The following is a 21,618-nucleotide window of genomic DNA, read 5'->3' as shown; positions in this document are numbered from 1 at the left end:
CGCTAAATTTTTTAACAGGTGGCAATCCTCCTTTAAAATATTTTCGCCTGTGAGCCTTCTTTAAACTCTTTAGTTTTATACCTTGCAATATTTCATTTACTTTATCAATTTAACAGGGTTAAAACTTTTAAAATAGGCGGGAACCCTCCTAAAAAATATTTCCAGCAGTTATCTTTCTTAAACCTCTTTAATTTAATGTCTATATTGTAATATATCATTTAGTTTATCAATTAAATTGCGCAAAATTATTTAACAGGTGGCAACCCTCCTTTAAAATATTTTCGACTGTAAGCCTTCTTAAAACTCTTTAGTTTGACACCCACATGGCAATATTTTGTTTATTTTATCAATTTGACTGAGTTAAAATTTTCAAATAGGCGGCAACACTCCTCAAAAATATTCCTAGCAGTTATCTTTCTTAACCCTCTTTAATTTGATACCAATATTGTAATATTTCATTTATTTCATCAGTGTAATTTAGTTAAACAGTTTAGTGAAACAGGTGGCAACCCTAATGATACATATATTCGGCTGTACGCGTTCTTAACACTCTCTAATTTGATACCCACATTGCAATATTTCATTTACTTAATCAACTTAACTGAGTTAAAATTCTCAAATAGGTGACAACCCCCGTCAAAAATACTTCCAGCAGCTATCTTCTTAAACCTATTTAATTTGATACCCATATTGCAATAATTTATTTATTTTATCAATATATTTGGGTTTAAAAATTTTCAAATAGGTGGCAACCCTCCAGTTTTTTGCGATATCATTGGTTCTGGTATTATACCGAACAATACAAAAAAAAATATTCAAACCGGTTCAGCCGTTCTCGAGTTTTGACGACCGTGACATACGAACACAACATTTTTATTAATATAGATGTTTAACTTCTTAGGTGTGCTCGTCCTTAAGTTATTTGTTTTTCTTGTTATTTTATGGCCTTTTAACAATTATATTCAACAATTTTTATTGAGCTCGAGGCCGTTTTTTAATGAAAACTTATTGTGGAAAAGCAACAAAAGCACCACAGTTTCTCATCAGACTTCTTTCAGTAGGATTCGAACCGACGATCCCACTGACTCAGCCAGTTGTCTGAGCACTGTGCTAAGTTCGCCTTGTTAATTCTTGTTGCTTATTTCCACTATTTCACATGCTAAGCCAACTACAATCAAGCGCAGCTATTCCGCTGCAATTCACTTGATCATGTGGTGGTTGGTTTTGTTGGTTTTTGTTAATATTTCTATTATTAGAATGTTTAACTTTTTAGGTGCGCTCGTCCTTTAGTTATTTGGTTTTTGTTATTTTATGGCCGTATAACAATTATATTCAACAATTTTTATTGAGCTCGAGGCCGTTTTTTTTTTAATGAAAATTTATTGTGGAAAAGCAACAATAATTTGAAAAAATGGTAGAAAAAAACGCCTCGAGCCTCGAGCTCAATAAAAATTGTTTAGTTTTTCTCTATACTAGGCTTTATTCCGCTTCAATCCGCTTATTATTAAAAAAAGTTATGTTACTGTAAGTAATAAAATGTCGTACATGCACTCGGTTTTGATCGCCAGTGTATACATGATTTATATTTTAAATACGCATATATATTACGCAAATATCTCGTATAATTACTAATTTCTATTGGTTTTTGTATTCCTTTAAACCAATCACATGTTTTTTGCCAGATGCCAATAGGGTTTCTTAAGTAGCTAAAAGGGAAATTTTACCCGAGTTGTGCGTACTTTTGTCACTCGTTTACAAAAAAATTCAGCTATTTTTGAAATAAACATTAATACGCCACAAAGAAAATAGTATAATTTTTAATTCTTTTTCGGGTCAGTTTACAAAGTCGATTTTCACTCTTTTTTTCTTGTCTACTGCTATTGATGATTACATACATAAGTCTATTAAAATACAAAAAAATAAAAAGCCGATTAAATAATATCTAAAACAGTTGGCAATACATATTTATATAATTTGTTTTATCTTTTAAATTTTGGCTAACGTTTCAAGGTTAAATTGGAACTTATTTAAATTTTTAGTTATGGCTATCGAAAGACAATTGTCTACTTAACAAAGAAAAAAAAGCGAAAATAATCAGACCTGTTCCAAGTTACAGATTTATGAGCACTCACACAGCTATAGAAAGTACCTTGTACCAAGGCATATTAAACAGGTAATAGCAGTAGAGCAAATACAACCCTGCCATGTATTTTGTTGTTGCTTGAGAAACCTAGAATGTCAAAACAGAAAGAAATGTAAACACATTCGACCAATCAAAAAGCAAGCAAAAAGGATGCTAATATGTGCGCATGTGAATGTGTATATGAATGGAGCAAAGTTTGACAGCTCATATTTTTCACGAAAAAAAAAAAATTAACACTGCAGCCTTCCTGTTTAATGTGCGCAGTTAGGAGTTGCAAAAAAAAATCCGAGGCAAAATTTACTTCAGTATCGGGTTTTGATAGACTGCGTTTATACACAGAAACTTTTGGCGATGCGATTTTTCACATTTCCTTTAGCCTGTTGCCTAACTCTTTCCTCAAGAAATAATGAACGGGCATATATTTCTGTTGCAAGAATGGGTTACCTTTTACTCTTTTTTCATAAAAAAAAACTTTAGAAAACCGTAGTAGAAAGCGTAGCAAATTTTCTACGAACTGCGTACTGCCTCAAGAAAATTTTACACAAGAAAATTTCTTAGCTATTTCTTGTACGTAATTTCATATGGAGCCTTTGCTTTTCTTGAGAGTAACGTGTTGTGACCGCGTCACGCGTTTATTTCCTATTTATACAAGAGTTAAAAAGGTCTGCTACTAGCTTATTACGAAACAGTAATAATAAAACAGTAAAGCTTGCGCTATTACAATTGGTATTCGTAACTCTGAAAATTATGTGTATTAATCATATGTAGCATACATCAGCCAATCCGATGTTGACAAAACAAGATATTGCCACCTATGTGGTTTCTTTGGATCTGTCCCACTATCCAACGTAAAGTACGCTTTTTTGTACGTTTTCCAGCTTTCATTCTGAATTTCACTCTTATTACCGCCAAAAAATATTGGGAAAATATATTTAGAAGCTGTCAAAATTTTACCTAGCCCTATGAGCTAGGTAAAATTCTGACGTTCGTATTCACCACGAGAAATGCCCAATTTTTAGCTTGATCCGTCAAAATTTCCTATTGGCACAGGCCCTGAGAGTACAACTCCACAACAAGCTTTTCAGGCGTTCAACGCTTTTCAGGCTTTCAGCAATAGCTGAATTGTGTAGCTGAAAGCCTGAAAAGTGCCAAACACTTGAAAAGCTTGTTGTGAAGTTGCTCTTAGTACTTGGATCAAAAGTATTGATACCAAAAAAACTTTGTACCGAACGAAAATTATTGAGAATGTACTTCGATTAAGGACGTTCCGATACCATCAAATTATCAATACCTACTCAAATGAGTTTACTCAAATCCACAGACCCAGAATAATAATTATTTCATGGTGGAGTTTTAAAAAGCATCCAAATTTTCGTAAGAATTACAAAAGTCTTTTGATAATAATTATGTATGAGAAAATTTTTTTTAGTCATCGATAACTATTATTTAAAGACTTATATAATAAAAGTCTTTTCATAATAATTAACAGCGATATAAATATTTTTAAGTCATTAAAGCAGGGACCGTAACTCTTATGACTTTTATCAAAAAAATCAAAAAATAAGAGTTATTTTTGATTTTTATATATTTAGATCAAAAATAAGAGTTATTTTTGATTTTTATATATTTAGATCAAAAATAAAAGTTATTTTTGAGTTTTATATATTTAGATCAAAAATAAAAGTTATTTTTGATTTTTATTTTTTTAGATGAAAAATAAAAGTTATTTTTGATTTTTATATTTTTATATCAAAAAATAAGAGTTATTTTTGATTTTTATATTTTTATATCAATAATAAAAATCAATTCAAACTTCTTATTTATTTATTTATGCCCTATGTATTACAATATGCTGCATCATTCCAATTTGTATATATGAATATATGCGACTTATCCATTATCAAAGATCCAATAAACTACGTAGATATATTCACGGTGGCAATGCTTGAATTAAAACAGTATTCAGAAGAAGCAAATTTAGGCGTAAAGATAAAGAAGAAACTGGCAATTAAAATATAGACAATTATGAAAATATTATGGATAATGTATCAGCTATAAAACATGAATAGAGCGAAATAGAAAAAATTCTAAAATTCTTAGCTTACGTAAAACTTAAAAAGTAATGGTTACTACTGCGAGAGGCTTATAAGTTTTGGCTGCCATTCAAGTCAGTGTTAAGAGGTATTTTCAGGTGTTCAATTTTACCATCATAATTGATTCTAAATGTTCCTCAGATAAATTATATCTCAAATCTCCCAATATCAATCTGAGTGCCGAAAATGACCTTTCTACACTGACTTGAGTGGCAGGTACAGAATGAACAATTAAAGCTAATTTTCGAAGCCATGGAAACGCAAATGTTTTGCTCTCCCAATATTCCAATATATTAGCAGAAGTATCCAAACGTTTTTCTTTATAATTGTCTATTTCAAAATACTCTTTACGGACGCTGTCATTTATTGACGAAGGAATATCACCGTCGTCCAAACCGAATAATTCATCTCCATAGACTTTAAACCGTCTGCTAATAAAGATCGAGAGCTTGCAACGGAGCTTTCATCTATTAGAAACTAGCTTATACCCGCGGGTTTCACCCCGCGCTTTTATACAAATAGGCAAAATAATTTAATGATGTTAGATTTTATTTCTGTGCCCATTTCGTTATAGCTCGTTATTTTTTAAGCGAGTTAAGGTATTTAGGGCGTTTAAAACTATTAAATTATAAAATCTCGTCTGCGCGCTAGGCATACGAAATATATCAATCCCTCTAAGTTTATCTTAAAATGTTTCCAGGTATACGACGCGTGAACGTGTAACCTTCTTGGAGGTGCCACGGCGAGTTCTAATATTTCCAACTCAAATTTAATAACCTGGCCTTCATAAAATACCACTTCTCATTACTGTAGCAAATGCCTCAAGAGAGCTTTAGATTATAAGGCCGAACCCGGCTCTCCCTTTTCCATTTAATGAAATTTATTCTGTCTTCCACAAACACTTCCAGGGATATGTGGCAAGAAAAAGTAAATTTGTACTGGAAGTGCCACGCCCCTTTTTCTTATAAAACTAATCTTCTTCCATGAATTTAGAATTGATTTTACATACCCCAGTACCAAGTCTAAGTACTCTACCATGAACACCTCTAGAGATAAACAGTAAGAGTAAGTAAGATTTGTACGGCAGGAACCATGTCCCCTTTTCGAATAACGCAAATTCTTCTCTTTGAGTATGGAATTAATTTTGTATACACATCTCGGTGCCAAGTTCCAGTCCTCTGCAATAAACACCTCCAGAGATATGCAACATAGAAAAATCAATTTGCATGGGAGTTGCCACACCACCTTTTCCAATAACTCTCATTTTTCTCCATGAGTATGGTATTAGTTTCACATACATACATGCATACATATGTATTTCCATACCAACCTTGAGTGCTTTACCCCAAACATTTGAAGAGATATGCAATATGAAATTTTCATCAGTATGGGAGGTGCTACGCCTCTTTTCCAAAAACGTCCATTTTTCTCCGTGCATATGAACATGATTTCACACAGTGTTGGCAAACTGTTAATCTGATTAACGATTAAAAATTAACGATTAAAATGTTAATCGCGTTTGTCGATTAAAATTAATTAGTCGTAATCCACTGTACGTTTTGTGTTTTACGCTTATAAAAAGCACGTAATATAAGAAAATAATAATAATTGTTATTAGCAATACATAAACTGGGAACTTTTACAAACCTAGTTTGCAAAACGTTTGTTGGTATATATCTTAGTGAAAATGCACACCAGATTGCTTAGATTGATGAGGAAACCCGACTTAGCCATACCGGATTAACTTGCTTTGTGTGCACAGGGAAATTCCAGCATAACTTAATTAATCACCAAACTTACTTGATCAAATTAAGAGTTAATGATTGAAAAATAATTTTTTAATCGCGGTTACCATTAACTGTTTAGTCGGATCAAAATTAACCATGATTAACTGTAAACAGATTGAATTTAATCGAATTAACTAACTAATTAAAACATCAATCGATTAATGCCAACATTGATTTCACATACATATCACTATACCAAGTTTCAGTTCTCTCCCACAAATACTTCGAGAGATATGTATGTAATATGAAAATTCCAATTTGTATGGGAGGGGCCTTGAGTTATCGGACTTGCTTTCAGTCTAAGACCATCCTTCCGAAATCCGTAGTAAATGTACTAAATTTCGGAAAACCGGTTAAGGAAGTAGCCTATTTTTTAATCCAGGTCATAAACCATCTTTGAGCAAAATTTCATTTTCAATTCTTAAAAAAGTAGCCTATTTTCCAGTCTAGGTCATAAGCTATCTGTGTGCAAACTTTCATGCAAATCAGTTTAGTAATTTCCACGTATTAATTTAATTAAACTTTCCTAATACGTGATAACTCTTAAAATAGTAGCCTATTTTCCAACATAGGTCATAAGCTATCTCTGTACGAAATGTCATGCAAATCTGTTCAGTCATTTCCGCGTATTAATTTAATTAAAACTTTTTTAACAGGTGGCAACTCTTACAAAAAATTAGCCTATTTTCCACTGTAGGTCATACGCTATCTGCTTGCAAAATTTCATGCAAATCTGTTCAGGCTTTTCCGCGTATTAATTTAATTAAACTTTTTTAGCAGGTGGTAACTCTTAAAAAAGTAGCCTATTTTTCAACCTAGCTCATAAGCTATCTGTGTAAAAACTTCCATGCAAATCAGTTCACTCATTTCCGCGTATTAATTAAATTAAACATTTCTAACAGGTGGCAACTCTTAAAAAAGGTAGCCTACTTTCTAACCTAGGTCATAAGCTATCTGTGTGCAAAATTTCATCCAAATCCGTTTAGTCGTTTCCGCGTATTAATGTAACTAAACTTTTTTAACAGGTGGCAACTCTTCCAAAAAATTAGCCTATTTTCCAATGTAGGTCATAAGCTATCTGCTTGCAAAATTTCATGCAAATCCATTTAGTCGTTTCCGCGTATTAATTTAATGAAACTTTTTAACAGGTGGCAACTCTTAAGAAAAGTAGCCTATTTTCCAACCTAGGTTATAAGCTATCTGTGTGCAAATTTTCATGCAAATCCATTCAGTCGTTCCCGCATATTAAATAAATGAAACTTTTTTCACAGGTGGCAACTCTTAAAGATTAGCCTATTAACCAATCTGGCCCATAAGCTATCTGCGTACAAAATTTCATGCAAATCCGTGTAGTCGTTTCCGCGTGATGATTTCCCAAACATACAAACATACAAACTTTCACATTTATAATATTTATAAGATAAGTCTTCTGCAACAGGTGGCGTACCGCAGGAAAATCGCTGAGTTTCAGTGTTTTGCTTAGCTACAAATAAAAAAACATTAATAATATATTATAAATTATTTTAAATTTTATGTCTTAGCTCACCACGTTTACTAGCTGGATCACCATTTTTTTAAATGATTTTTGCCGAATTTATTTTCTCATTTGACAACACACGCTTAAATCTGGGGTCTAAAAACAAGGCTGCATACATAGTGTCATATTCAAGCATCTTTGTTTGCCTTTTTCCGATGTGATCCAGAAGTTGTCTGGTCATCTCAGTATTGAAGCCTTTTAGAGTAAAAATAAGCTCTAGCCAATTTTTATAAAAATCTCCGAACAATAAACTAGATTTTTGTACTTTCAGCGTCAGAGTATTTACTGGTTGAAGAGCCTGTATAATTTTTTCTAGTTCCGCCCACTCATGTGTTTGGAGTTGCTCGGATAATGGCAAATGTTCACAGCAAAATTCTTTTAAGTCTAGAAGTCGCTTCAACATATTATAAGTGGAGCTCCAGCGTGTTGGTACGTCCATTATTGGTTTTAGGTTTTGGCTACTTTTTATACTATGTCTGGAATAGAATGAAAAACTTAACAAAAACACATTTTGTACATGCAAAGTTTAAGGAAATAACTTACCGATATGCAGGTCTTCTCAAATATTTTACACAGTTCCGTGACGTATTCACTACATTTGTATTTAAGTTATCTAAAAATTCTTTAACAGCTAACTGCAATGTGTGGGCAGCACATTTAATAGAAATAATATTTTCGAATCTTACATTGCACACAATACTTTCGTAATTGTCTTCACTTTCACTGTCACTTTCTTCGTCATCACTATGCAATGATAACAGCTCCACCGCTTTCACCATATTTCTGCCGTTATCAGTGGTTACTGCATAAACTTGCGCATTATCTATATTGAAACTTTTCAAAACATCTTCAATTTTAGTGGTTAAATATTGCGCAGTATGTTTCTGCTTCAATTCAAGCATGGCTAGTGTGAATATTTCAAGTTTATTGGATGTGATTATTTGCACATTTATGCCCAAAATAGCCCGATCATGGCGAGTAGCTGTATCCATTTTTATGCAAAGTATTTTATTTTTTGTTAAATTTCTTATGTTATTTTTTAAGTTATCATACTGATCTTTCAAATGTTGTAAAATATTTCTAGAGTTTATTTTTGGAATATGTAGACCATCAAATATTGGTTTTGGTAATGTATTAAATGGCTCACTATCAAAATGTGACAAGGGCATTGATTGTTTAATTAACAAACTGATACAAGAATTAACAACTTCATTCACGGACATTTCAACGGTAAATTTAATTTTTTTTATCGTTTTTGCATGCTTCACTTCTTTCTATTTTAGCCCTTTTGTCATCATATATATCACTATGGTCCGTTTGTAAATGTCTTTTCAAATTAGTTAAACATAGCGCACAAATTTTTTTTTTACAAAGTTTACATTCTCCATTGGCGCCTTCAATAATATAAAAATCACGTACGTATACATTTCGTTTTCTTCCCATTATGAAACTATATCAAACTTTTACTTTTTCAGTTTTATAAATAAGCAGTGCTCATCACAACTTCTCCCTCGCGATTGAATGCTATCATGTAATATGCAATATGCATTGAAATTCGCAAATTGAAAACAACAATAAGATTACGCTAATAATAAAAGGTGTACGGTTATAATAACAAAAATAAAAATGAAAGAACAAATAATAGCGTTATTTCAAGTTCAGGGGCAATGCACAGCATAACTTACTAACTTTGTTACGAACATTTTGTTGTTATTATAACCGTACACCTTAGTTTTACTTTAATGCGTAACAGAGATTAAGAAACATATTATGTCACGAATTTTGAATTGATTTTTATTATTGATATAAAAGTATAAAAATCAAAAAAAACTTATTTTTTGATATAAAAATATAAAAATTAAAAATAACTCTTATTTTTCATCTAAAAAAATAAAAATCAAAAGTAACTTTTATTTTTTATCTAAATATATAAAAATCAAAAATAACTTTTATTTTTGATCTAAATATATATAAATCAAAAATTTACAATATGTTGCATATAGTTCACCTAAAAATCATGATGGTGTAATCAAAACTTTTCTACGATGTTCATTTATGTAGGATTTTTTTATTCAAAAATTTAAAAATAACTCTTATTTTCGGTCCCTGCTTCAAAGACTTGTATTTTTAGACTTATATTATAAGTCTTGTCATAATAATTATCATTGCGATTAATATTTTTAAGTCTTCAAAGACTTTTATTTTGAGATTTATATTATAAATAACTGCGGCAACGTTCGTGCTGGGCGGTCGCTTAATCATTCGTTTGAAAGAATTTCTGAAGTTATTTTGTTTATCTAAGTGCTAAGCAGTTCTAATTTGTGTAATTTATACTGGAAAAAGCTCTTTGAAGCCATGCTCCAAGAAATTGTGTTATTTGCCTCTTTTGGTTGTTGTGCATATTTGCCTCTTTTGGTGCATTATTGTTGTTTTGCGTGAGAGTGCAGTTTCCCATCTTCGGCGATTTACATACATTTTGCTTATCATCGATTAAATAATTTTCCTTTAAACAGCAGATTTTGGCTTGCTTTTATGCTGTTAAGCTTTTTGGCTCAGTGGCTTCAAAACTGTTAAGTTCAGCACGGTTTCTAACCATTGAACTTACAATACCTAGATTTCTGTGTCTCTCAAACGCTCATCTTAGCTACTATCGTACTAAAAGCGTACACTGTGAGTTATTCTTGTACATACAAATTGTTACTACTTCGCGCTGCAATGTATTCATCCTGCTGTTTTGAAAAATGTAACATTAAAAACGACTTAGAGCGTTGCGTTGCGTGTTGGTTGTGTGATGACTTAGCTCACGTAAAATGTGCTGGTCTCAATGGTGGGGTGGCCGATATCATAACCAGTGTTGCCGTTATAGCCCTTTGGTGGCTAAATTTGGCTACCAAATTCTTTTTTTGGCCACAAAAATTCGAAATTGCCCCTAGCCCTTTTTTTTAGCCCTTTTCAAAATTTATTCATCATGGACATTAAAATTTTTTTTTATGACTTTCATGAATTTAACTCTTCGCTCATAAAGCGAACGCCTTTCCTTTAAGGCAAGTAAACATATGTCTATGTATGTTCCATACGTTTCTGGGCCGTTATCTTATCCGTTAACGATTTAACTATACATTAAAATAGATAAGTTGGCGGCCCTTAATATGCTTTATGTGTTACACAAAAAGTTTTTTTTTTTTGAATAAAATATTAATTCTTTTCAGAGTTCATTGTTTTTCTATACCAGTAATTATAGAAAATGTTTGCGTGTATACTTACATATTTATACTAGCAGTACCCTGGTGTGCTTCTCTACACCAAATATTGAAAAACGAATGAAAAGTCCTGGAATTTTTCTATATGAAAATTTATCATTTGTTTTATTTCAAAATTTTTGATTCTTTATTTTAAATCTTAATCCAACACATTTGGATATACAACATTTTTTGTTTTTCCATCTTGGGTATGAATAAATAAACAATTTGGAATGCCAACTCTTGAACAGGCCACGTATAGCTACCAATTCCAGTAATCTACCATAAATATTTCAAGAGATATACCAGAAGAAAATTTTTGTTAGTATGGGTGGTGCCACGCCCCCTTTTCCGAATTCGGGGAAACTTAACCCAAACCATCTGCATAATAGCCCGACTATGCCGTATAAATTTGGTTGAAATCTTGCACTTATTCTTTATATATAAGATGTGAGGTGCCACGCCCTCTTTTCCAATACCGCCCATTTTTATCCATGAGTATGGAATTATTTGTTATACCTCTATACCAACTTCCAGTACTCTACGACAAATATTTCAAGAGATATACAACAACAAAATTTTAGTTAGTATGGAAGGCGCCACACCCCCTTTTACGAATTCGGGCAAACTTCACATAAACCATATGCATGATAGCCTGAATATGCCGTATAAATTTGGTTGAATTCGGTGAAGCCGTTCTCATGTTATAAGCTCACACCAAAAACGTGTACTTATTTGTATACATAAGATACATACATATGCCACGCCCCTTTTCCAAATTTGGGCAAACTCCGCATAAAATATTTGCATGATGGCCCGAATATGCCGCATAAATTTGGTTGAATTCGGTGAAGCCCTTCTTAAGTTATATTGTAGTTAAGTTATAGTATGGGTGGTGCCACGCCCCCTCTTCCGAATTCGGGAAAACTTCGCATAAACCATCTGCATGATAGATCGAATATGCCACATAAATTTGGTTGAATTCGGTGAAGCTGTTCTCAAGTTATGAGGTCACACCAAAAACGTGCACTTATTTTTATATATAAGATGTAGGTAAAAAAATTTAGCTACCATTTTTAGCCACAACAACGATTTTTAGCTCTTTTTTTAGCCCTTTTTTAGCTGGAATTTAGCTACCACTAAAAATGTTTCGCGGCAACACTGATCATAACCGATAACAAAGGTGCTCGTTGGTCTTGCCCCAAGTGCAGATCAACCGAAGTTGACCTTTGTAATGTTTAGGAGCGCCAGAAGTGGCTTCCAGGAGTTGAGTAAGAAGTTAAAACTTCTAACCAAAAAGTTTAAGCGATATGAAGATGCATTTAAAGACTTTAAGTGCATTGAATCTTCATCCTCTCCATCACCCAAGCTTAAACAAGCTCCAAAAAAGCGGAAGCATGGAGGAGACATTGTTCCTAATCCCATTGCTTTAGACATTGACATTCCGCCAATTGATTCTTTGCCTACTCCCGGCTTAAGTAAGTAATAATTTAATAAGTTTTAATTCTCCGCGTGTTGAGTTATCTCAAGCTGCATCTTCCTCAGGTGTCACTACAAGGGCTGCAGCAAAAACGACAGCTGTGTCTGAACCTACATCTCAAAGTGTACCTTCTCCGTTACCCAAAGAATTAATCGTAGTTCCTGTGAATAAATCTGTGTTTGTTTCGCGCTTTTCTAGTGAAACTTCGGTAGAAGATGTTAAGTCTTATATAACATCAAAGCTTAACCCCCGGCACATGGCTATTAGAAAATTTAATTTTTCATACGAAAGAAGCATATCTTCCTTCAAAATTGATACTTCCGCCGACCATTTTCAAAACATTGTTGATGGTACATTCTGGCCCAATGGTGCTTTAGTTCGAGAGTTTGAATTTAAACCTCGAGCTCGGGATGAAAATACTGTTCAAATTCCCTCCTCAGAATCAAAAAACTTATAAGTAATTTTTTCTTCAATATTTATTACCAAAATGTTAGAGGTCTAAATACAAAACTAACCGAGCTGTACTTAAAGTCTTTTGATTTAAATTATGAAATTTTGATTTTTACTGAAACTTGGTTAAAAGCGAATGTGTTTAATATTGAAATATTGTGTAATAAGTATGAAATGTTTAGAAATGATCGCTTGGATAGAAAAGGCAGACGTGTGCTAATAGCTATTCAGACTGACTTTTACTCTGAAAAATTTGAGTTCACTGGTTCCGACGATGTTGAATTCCTTTGTGTTAGAATACGGGGCCCCTCAAGTAGCGTTTTTCCTGTTGCAATTTACATTGCACCTAACTCTAACCCTTCGGTTTACTTTAAACATTCTTCAATATTGCTCTCTTTGTTTGCCATGGTCAGGTGTTGGGTGATTTCAATCTAGCATGTGTTTTCTGGGATTCGGTGGATGAAATTCTGGTGCCAAATTCTTCTCGGGTGTACTCAACCAATTTCTTAACGAACTTTCCGATCTTGGTCTATATCAGATTAGCTCAGTTATCAACAACTTAGGTAAATGTCTTGATTTAGCATTTATTGATGATACTATAATACGCGGCGATCCTTTAGTTATACCTATAGACCCTTATCACCCACCACTTGAGTTGTCCTTGGCACCATCCTACGATTCATGTTAATGTCCTGATACTAGAAAGCCGAATGGTCGGCGATATTCTTTCAAATACGCTAACTACGACAAGCTTAAAATAGCTATATCTGAAATAATCTGGCCAGAGTACGATGGGGATGTTGCGAACAGTGTCTTACACTTTAGTAAAATCTTGAATAATATATTCAGTAAACTCATTCCACTTGTTAAAGAAAATACCGGACCTCGTAACTCGTTGTGGTTTAACTCAGAGGTAAAGTATTTAAAAAATCAAAAAACTAAATCATTTAAACTTAATAAAAAATCAGGCCTGTCTTCTCACTACGCCGCGTATTCCATCCTTCGTCATAAATACAATGCCTTAAACAGAAAATGTTACAGGAATTACATTAATAAAATTCGCATTAACATCGTTTCTAATCCCAAGTCATTTTATCATTTTGTTAACTCAAAACGTAAAATAAATGGGTTTCACTCAACACTGAAATTAGATGATGTTATTTCTAGTGATGACGATATGATTGCTGATATGTTTGCAAATTATTTTGAATCGAACTATTCTGTCGAGCCAAATGAAACAACTTCTAGCTATCCTTTTCCACTCCCACAGTTTGACCACATCCGTATTCCTTCAGTCTCCGCTGACAATGTTCTCCTTCATTTAAATAGTTTAAAAAATTCTTTTCTAAGCGGTTCGGATGGTATTCCATCCTGTGTCCTAATAAGTTGTGCTGATTATCTATATAAGCCATTAACAAACATCTTCAATGCTTCTCTAAAGCAAGGAGTTTTCCCCTCTTTGTGGAAGGAGTCGTATATCTTGCCGCTTTATAAAAATGGAAGCAGGTCGAATATTGCGAATTATAGGGGAATCGCAAAGCTGTGTGCCATTCCTAAAGTATTTAAAGAAATCGTTACGGAAGAACTATCTTTTCCATAACGCCCGTTATCGATGTATCGCAACACGGCTTTTGTAAAGGTAAATCAACTGCATCAAACCTTCTTGAATTCACTACAAATGTGAACAATGGTTTAAGAAGTAATTATCAAACTGACGTCATTTACACTAATTTCAGCAAGGCATTTGATAAAGTATCTCATTCAACTCTGATATACAAACTTGATAAAATTGGTTTCCCTCCAATCCTGCTACGCTGGCTTTCTTCTTATTTCATGGGCAGAAAACAGAGGGTTATCTTTAAAAAATGTTCATCTCGTTTAGTTCAAGTGACGTCAGGTGTACATCAAGGTAGCCACCTTGGCCCCCTTCTGTTTCTTTTATTCATCAACGATCTTCCAAACATTTTGAAGTATTCGAATTGCTTAATGTACGCAGACGATGTTAAGTTATTTAAGTTCATTGGTGCTCCAGGAGACAGGGAACAATAAGAGGTGGACCTGTAAGTGATGCAAAAGCTACTAATGCCAAACCTCCTCCGATTTTTATAAGAGAAGAGATTTCAAGCGCTCTTGTTAAAAAATTCACTCAGCTAATAGGTAGTAATAAGTTGCATATTATCCCACTATCTAAGGGAAATATTCGCGAAACTAAAGTTCAAATTTATTCCGAACAGGTTTTTCGAACAGTGTCCAAATATCCGAATGACACAAAAACAAAATTTTATATATACCAACTTAAAAGTACAAAAGCGTTGAAGTTGTGGAAGTTTCGGAAGCACTTAAAAAACAAAGCTTCAATCCAAAAGCTGCTGTGAATATTTTTAATAGGGACAAAATCCCTCAACCTGTGTTTAAAGTTGAGCTCGAGCCTGAAAACAAAACCACTGGGCAAAAACGATGTGCATCCAATTTATAAATTAAAATATCTGTAGAAGAACCGCATAAGAGAAATGGCCCTGTACAATGCACCAACTGCCAGGAGTATGGTCATACTAGGTCTTACTGCACGCTTCGATCAGTGTGCGTAGCTTGAGGAGAGTTACATGTATCTGCCACTTGCACATCAAACACAGAAGACCCGCGTGCAAAAAAATGTGGTAACTGCGGTGGAAATCACAAAGCAAACTACAGAGGCTGTCCAGTCTATAAGGAGTTAAAAAACCTGATTAACCAACGCGTGGCTTCCCTACGTACTCATAATGTATCGAATGCCTTTGTACCCTCCCAAACGAATCCTGACGTTTTCTTCGCCAAAAGAGCCACGTCGCCAACAGTTCTATCAAACACCGTCAATGGCGTCTCGTTTGCAAGTGCCTTAAAATCTGGCTTAGAAAACCCTGCCCCAACAAAAACTGCACCTCAAGTTGCGCCGAAAGTACAGCATCCCCATGCACAATACGGTAAACAATCCAATATCGAAGTTATGATAGCGTCGATGCAACAAAACATGATGAATTTCATGACTTTCATGCAAAACACAATGCAAGAACTCATGCTAAATCAAAATACACTGCTCAAACTGCTTGCTACTCAGCAAACAAGATAATGACGTCACTTAAATAGCCCCCGCAATGCAAATGGCATTCCTCCCCACAAACTAGAGCTGTCAAAATTTCTTAAGGACAAGGAAATTGACATAATGCTAACTAATAGATATAATTTTGACATTTCGGGACATACCTTTTATTGCACGAATCATCCAGATGGAAAAGCACATGGCACAGTGATGGGAAATTTGGTTGTCAAAACAAGATGTTGCCACCTATTTGGTTTCTTTGGATCTGTCCCACTATCCAACAAAAAGCACGCTTTTTTGTACTTTTTTCAGCTTCCATTCCGCCATTACCGCCAAAAAATATTGGGAAAACATATTTAGAAGCTGTTAAAATTTTACCTAGCCCCATGAGCTTAATAAAATTCTGACTTTCGTATTCACCACAAGAAATGCCAAATTTTTAGCTTGATCCGTCAAAATTTCCTATTTTCTATCAATTGGCACAGGCTCTGAGAGTACAATTCCACAACAAGCTTTTCAGGCCTACTCCAATACCTACTCAAATGAGTTTACTCAAATCCACATACCCAGAATGACAATTATTTCATGGTGGAGTTTTAAAAAGTCATACAAATTGTCGTAAGAATTATAAGTCTTTTGATAATAATTATGTGTGAGAAAATTCTTTTAAGTAATCGATAATTATTATTTAAAGACATACATAATAAAAGTCTTTTCATAATAATTAACAGTGATATAAATATTTTTAAGTCTTTAAAGACTTATATTTTGAGACTTATATTATAAAAGTCTTGTCATAAAAAATATCATTGCGATTAATCTTCAAAGACTTTTATTTTGAGATTTATATTATAAAAGTCTTTTGATAATAATTACGAGTGCGAAAAAATTTTTTTAAATCTTAAAGGACGGGACCATTTCGGCACTAGTTTAGGGCCAGTTCGGGAACAGTTTGGAACTTGTTGGAGAGTAGTTTGGGGCCAGTTGGGCACTAGTTTGGGGCTATATTAAATATTAATATAATTCCGAACTAGTCCTAAACTATGCCCCAACTGTGCCGAACTACCCCCCCAACTAGACTCGAACTGGTCCCACCTAGTCCCGAAATAGTCCTGAACAAGCACCGTCTTTTAAGGCTTACAATTTTTTTCGCACTCATAATTATTATGAAAACACTTTTATAACATAAGTCTTAAATAAAAGTTTTAGATGGCTTAAAAATATTTATCTCAGTGATAATTAAGAACCATATTTAACAAACTCGAGGCCCACCAATTAAGTAAAACGCAAAAATTCGTTCTATTGATATTTTAATTGTCGATATTTCGACCTTAATCTGAGGTCATCTTCAGGACTGTAAATATACAAACACGATAACTTATTAATAACATTAAGTTATTACAAACGTACATTAAACACAACTTACACTCTTTATTGTGCCTGGTCGACTAATTAGGCGTACAGAAATAATAGTTAAACAAGTAAAATTTTAGGCAAATTAATATAAACATAAGAAGTAAACAATTAAAAATACCGTAATTGTAAACAAAAAAACATACAATCAACAATACACGGAACATTGAGCAGTAAGACAATATGTATGTGTACAAACATATGTACATACATGTAAAAGCACAGCATTGTGTTATTATGCTACGAAGGTATGTTAGGGAAACGGAACGAATGTTGATTATAAAATAGAGGAACACCTACGTTGAGGATTGTTGTTGGCAATTTAAAACCAAATTGCGATACACATGTGCACAATTGTCTGTGTCCGTTTTAAAGTTGATCCTTCTCTCATTACGTGTGTTGGTAATGTGTAACATTTCAAAAATATAGCGTTTATTATAGTTTTTTTCTTCTTGTAGAATGGCAACATTATCAAAATCGGGAAAGTGTCCCGTGCCCCTACAGTGTGCTGACAAGGCCGTCTTATTGTCACAAAGCGTAATGTTTAAAAATACTATCTCTGACGTAATTGATGTTACTTCAGGAGTCCCTCAAGGTAGCCACCTAGGCCCGGTTCTGTTCTTGCTTTTTATAAACGATATTTCTACAGATATACAATTTTCCAAAATTTTAATGTATGCAGATGGTGTAAAGCTTTATAAATCGTACGTTTCAATTAAAGAAAGGTCTTTGCTACAATCATACTTAGACAGCATGGCTTACTGGTGTCAAGTAAATCTTATGCCTCTAAATCTTAAGAAATGTAAATTAATGAGCTTCTCGCGAAGAGCTGTTCATCCCGCTTCTTATACAGTAGGTAACCATAACCTGGAACAGGTATTAAATTTGTGGACCTTGGCATCACAATGGATCCTAAGCTTAATTTTAATCTTCATATTAATGTGACAGTCAACAAGGATAAGGTGTACTTGCATTTGTGAAACGATGGTCAAAATAATTTTGTGACCCTTATATCACTAAAACCCTGTTCACAACATTAGTTAGGCCAATTCTGGAATACGGTTCGGTGGTTTGGAATCCTAGGTATCAAATTTCCTCAGACAAGATAGAATCAATTCAAAAACAATTCCTACTTTTTGCTTTAAGAAATTTCCGTTGGGATTCTCAATATAACCTTCCACCTTATACGAGCCGATTAAAACTTATTAATCTTCCTACACTTTCCAGCCGCAGGCAAATGCTTGGTACAATTTTTATAGTTAAATTACTAACAGGTCCGCTTCTTCTTGGCGAAGTTAGCCTTAATGTTCCCTCCCGGGTATCAAGACACTTTTGCCCCCTATTTCTGAAAACTTGTAAAACTAATTTTGAATTGCACGACCCACTCCGTTGCTTATGCCAGGATTTTAACTCTCATTCCAGCACGTTTGATATATCAGATCCGCTTTTCAGCATTAAGAAATCAATAAATGAATCATTAAAATAAAGACATAAAATCGGCTGACGAATTTAGTTCTGTAGCTGAACAGTTTTAGATCTCGACACTTAACAAACTCCTGCCTATCGTGACTCGGCGCAAAAATTGAAAATACTGGTTCCGTACGTCATGCGGACTGCGCCCCTCGTTCGGATGGGCGAGAACGGAGGGTAAAAACCGTTGGGATATTATTATTATTATTGAGCTGTTCCTTAACTTTATATTTGGTTTGTGTGCGGAAATCCTTGTCTTGAGTTTTGTTTTTGTTGTCCCCACTTATACTTTGTCGCATAAATGGGACCCGTCGCCGTTACATGAAATTTTGTATATTACGTTAGATTTCTCGTATCTAGGAATCTTGTCCTTAGTGTTGCTATATATTTTTCCTAGTGTGTTGCTGCATGCAAATGCTATTTGGACCTTTTCATTGTCATACATATTAGAATGTTTAATCCTCTCAGATATCCCCGGAACATATGTAGCGGTTTTGTATACTTTATTCTCATTATAAGTATTCGCTTTATCGGTCCCGTCGTAATAATTCTGAATGAGTTTCCTAATTAAGCAAGAGGGGAATTCGTTCTGTTCCAAAATTTGTTGGATAATATTTTGGTTCTTTCTATGAAAATATTTGTCGCTAATGGTGAGGACTCTTCTTATGAAATTGGTTGCGGTATTTAAAATAGCTTTCCTCTCTTGTTTCGATTTATAATTGATTAATCACCCCGATGACGTAGGCTTTGCATACCAGTCAATTTTTAATCGATTGTTCTTCCTGAATACTAGGGGGTCCAGATATGGTAGTTTTCCATCTTTTTCTATTTCTATCGTAAATTTAATCACCTTTTGCTACCTGTCTAATAAAGTCAGCATCTTGTCTATATCTTCGGTTTTAATTATGGCAAACAAATCATTCACATACTTGGTTAGGAGCTGCGGTTTATTAGAACAATCACTTTCAAATTTGGTCAGTAAATCTTCCATTACTATATCAGCTATCACTGGTGAAGCTGGGGCGCCCATAGGCATTCCTGACCGTTGCTCATATATTTTGCCATTATATTTAAAGTATCGATTCTCTTGTATACAAAATTTTACCATACTTAAAAATAAAACCTTAGACAAATTTGTATGGTCTTTAATATCATTCCACTTCGAAGCAATAATATTTATAGTGCGACCCCCAACCCAACCGACGTCCACCTAGGTGAACGTCAGTTCCGCAGGGTTGTCACTGCCGCTGCAGCTCGCTTCGTACCAGCAGGATGCATAACGGACCCCCGTCCAAACTTCCCTGCTAAAGCGGCTGTTCTAGCCGATGAGCGTGACAACCTTCGTCAGGCCGATCCCGGAAATCCCCGTATCAGGAATCTCAACGCGGGAAACTGTACCTGTAACATCGCCTCTGGTGTGAGTAAGTTTTGGTCAACAGTGAGGGCACTGTCCAATCCGATGAAGCACAACGACAGGTCCGAAATTTCTTTCGGTGACCATGCTTCGTCGGACCCGGAGTGATGCGCGAGCTATTTTAGCCGGCAATTTATACATCCGTCGGACAAACCCAAATGTCGAATGACCAAAAGGCTTCATAAACTACCAAAAACCTGTGTCCCTTTTGCTTTCGCTAGCGGTGAAGTTCAGGTAGCCATCGGGAAGGCGAAAGCCTCCAAAACAATTGGACCCGACGGAATATGAATGTTGGTGCTAAAAAATTTGGATCCTGCGGAAGTAGCGAACCTAACGGAGGTCCTCAATCTGTCAATGGACACTCTTATCATTCCAGCCATCTGGAAGATGGGGAGAGTGGTCCCACTGCTCAAACCGGGGAAACCAGCCAACAAAGGAGAGTCTTATCGTCCGATAACACTCCTTTCCCCTGTAGCGAAAACACTAGAGGCCTTGGTACTCCCGTATTTCACGAACCACCTGACCCCACACATAGCACAGCACTTAACGCCATAAACACGTGGCCTAAACCGCAACCGTTCCTGTGAGAGAACTATTCCAGTAGCGTTGGACCTGTCAAAGGCGTTTGATACCGTCAGCGGCTCCACGCTGCTGGAAGAAATAGAGGCCTCCTCTCTTCCACATAGGCTCAAATGGTGGTCGGCTAATTATCTAAGTGGTCAACACTCGTCAGTAATGTTTAGAGACAAATCGAGTAACCCTAAACAATTAAAACAGGGGGTTACACAGGGCGGTGTCCTTTCCCCATTACTGTTTAACTACTATATTTCAAAGCTTCCTCAACCACCAGAGATAGTCTCGATTGTCTCCTATGCTGATAATGGCGTCTGGGAATGGAATATATGACTTGTGCTCGAAAGTAAACGGGTATCTCTCCGAGCTTTCTCGCTTCTTTACTGCTAGGAGCCTAACACCCTCCCCTACAAAATCCCCTGTGACCTTGTTCCCCATCTGGACGAAGGATGGCAGTCTACCGCTGGGAATTTACGTCGATTATACACCAATTCCGACGGTGTATAACCCCAAATTACTCGGAGTAACATTCGATAGTCTGCTCTCCTTCTCTGCGCACTCAACCGCTATTGTCAATAAAGTACAGAGTCGCAACAAGGTCCTCAAATCGCTAGCCGGCTGGCAATATACAAGGCAATAGGCCGGCCCGTTTTAAATTACGAAGCACTAGTGTGGTCGCCGGGGACTAGTAGGACGCAGTGGATGAAGCTGCAGACGACACAAAACTCTGCACTTCGGCGAGCGACTGGATGTCTTCTGATGTCGCTAGAACACCACCTGCACAATGAGGCGAAAATGCTCCCCATAAGAAGCACAACACAATACTCTGCAAGCAATTCCTACTAGGGAGCCACAGACGTGGACACCCGAACATACACTTGCTTGCAGTAGAGCCCTCGCCAAGGCACGCCAGAAGGAATCTATATGAACCGACGGACGAATT

The 21,618-nt window shown here is 35.1% G+C and overlaps 2 pseudogenes; one reads left to right on the top strand and one right to left on the bottom strand.

Annotated features, from left to right (window-relative positions):
• LOC118736105 overlaps positions 1-9,003 on the bottom strand; it is an 87,223-nt pseudogene extending 78,220 nt beyond the window's left edge.
• A 3,030-nt stretch (positions 9,004-12,033) lies between these two features.
• Positions 12,034-21,618, top strand: part of LOC118736104 — a 38,994-nt pseudogene continuing 29,409 nt past the window's right edge.

The sequence above is a fragment of the Rhagoletis pomonella genome, unplaced genomic scaffold (genome assembly GCF_013731165.1).
Source record: "Rhagoletis pomonella isolate Grant_MI unplaced genomic scaffold, Rhpom_1.0 Rhpom_scaffold_00003, whole genome shotgun sequence".
In the NCBI taxonomy this organism is placed as follows: domain Eukaryota; kingdom Metazoa; phylum Arthropoda; class Insecta; order Diptera; family Tephritidae; genus Rhagoletis; species Rhagoletis pomonella.
This window is presented reverse-complemented; position numbering and strand designations above follow the sequence as displayed.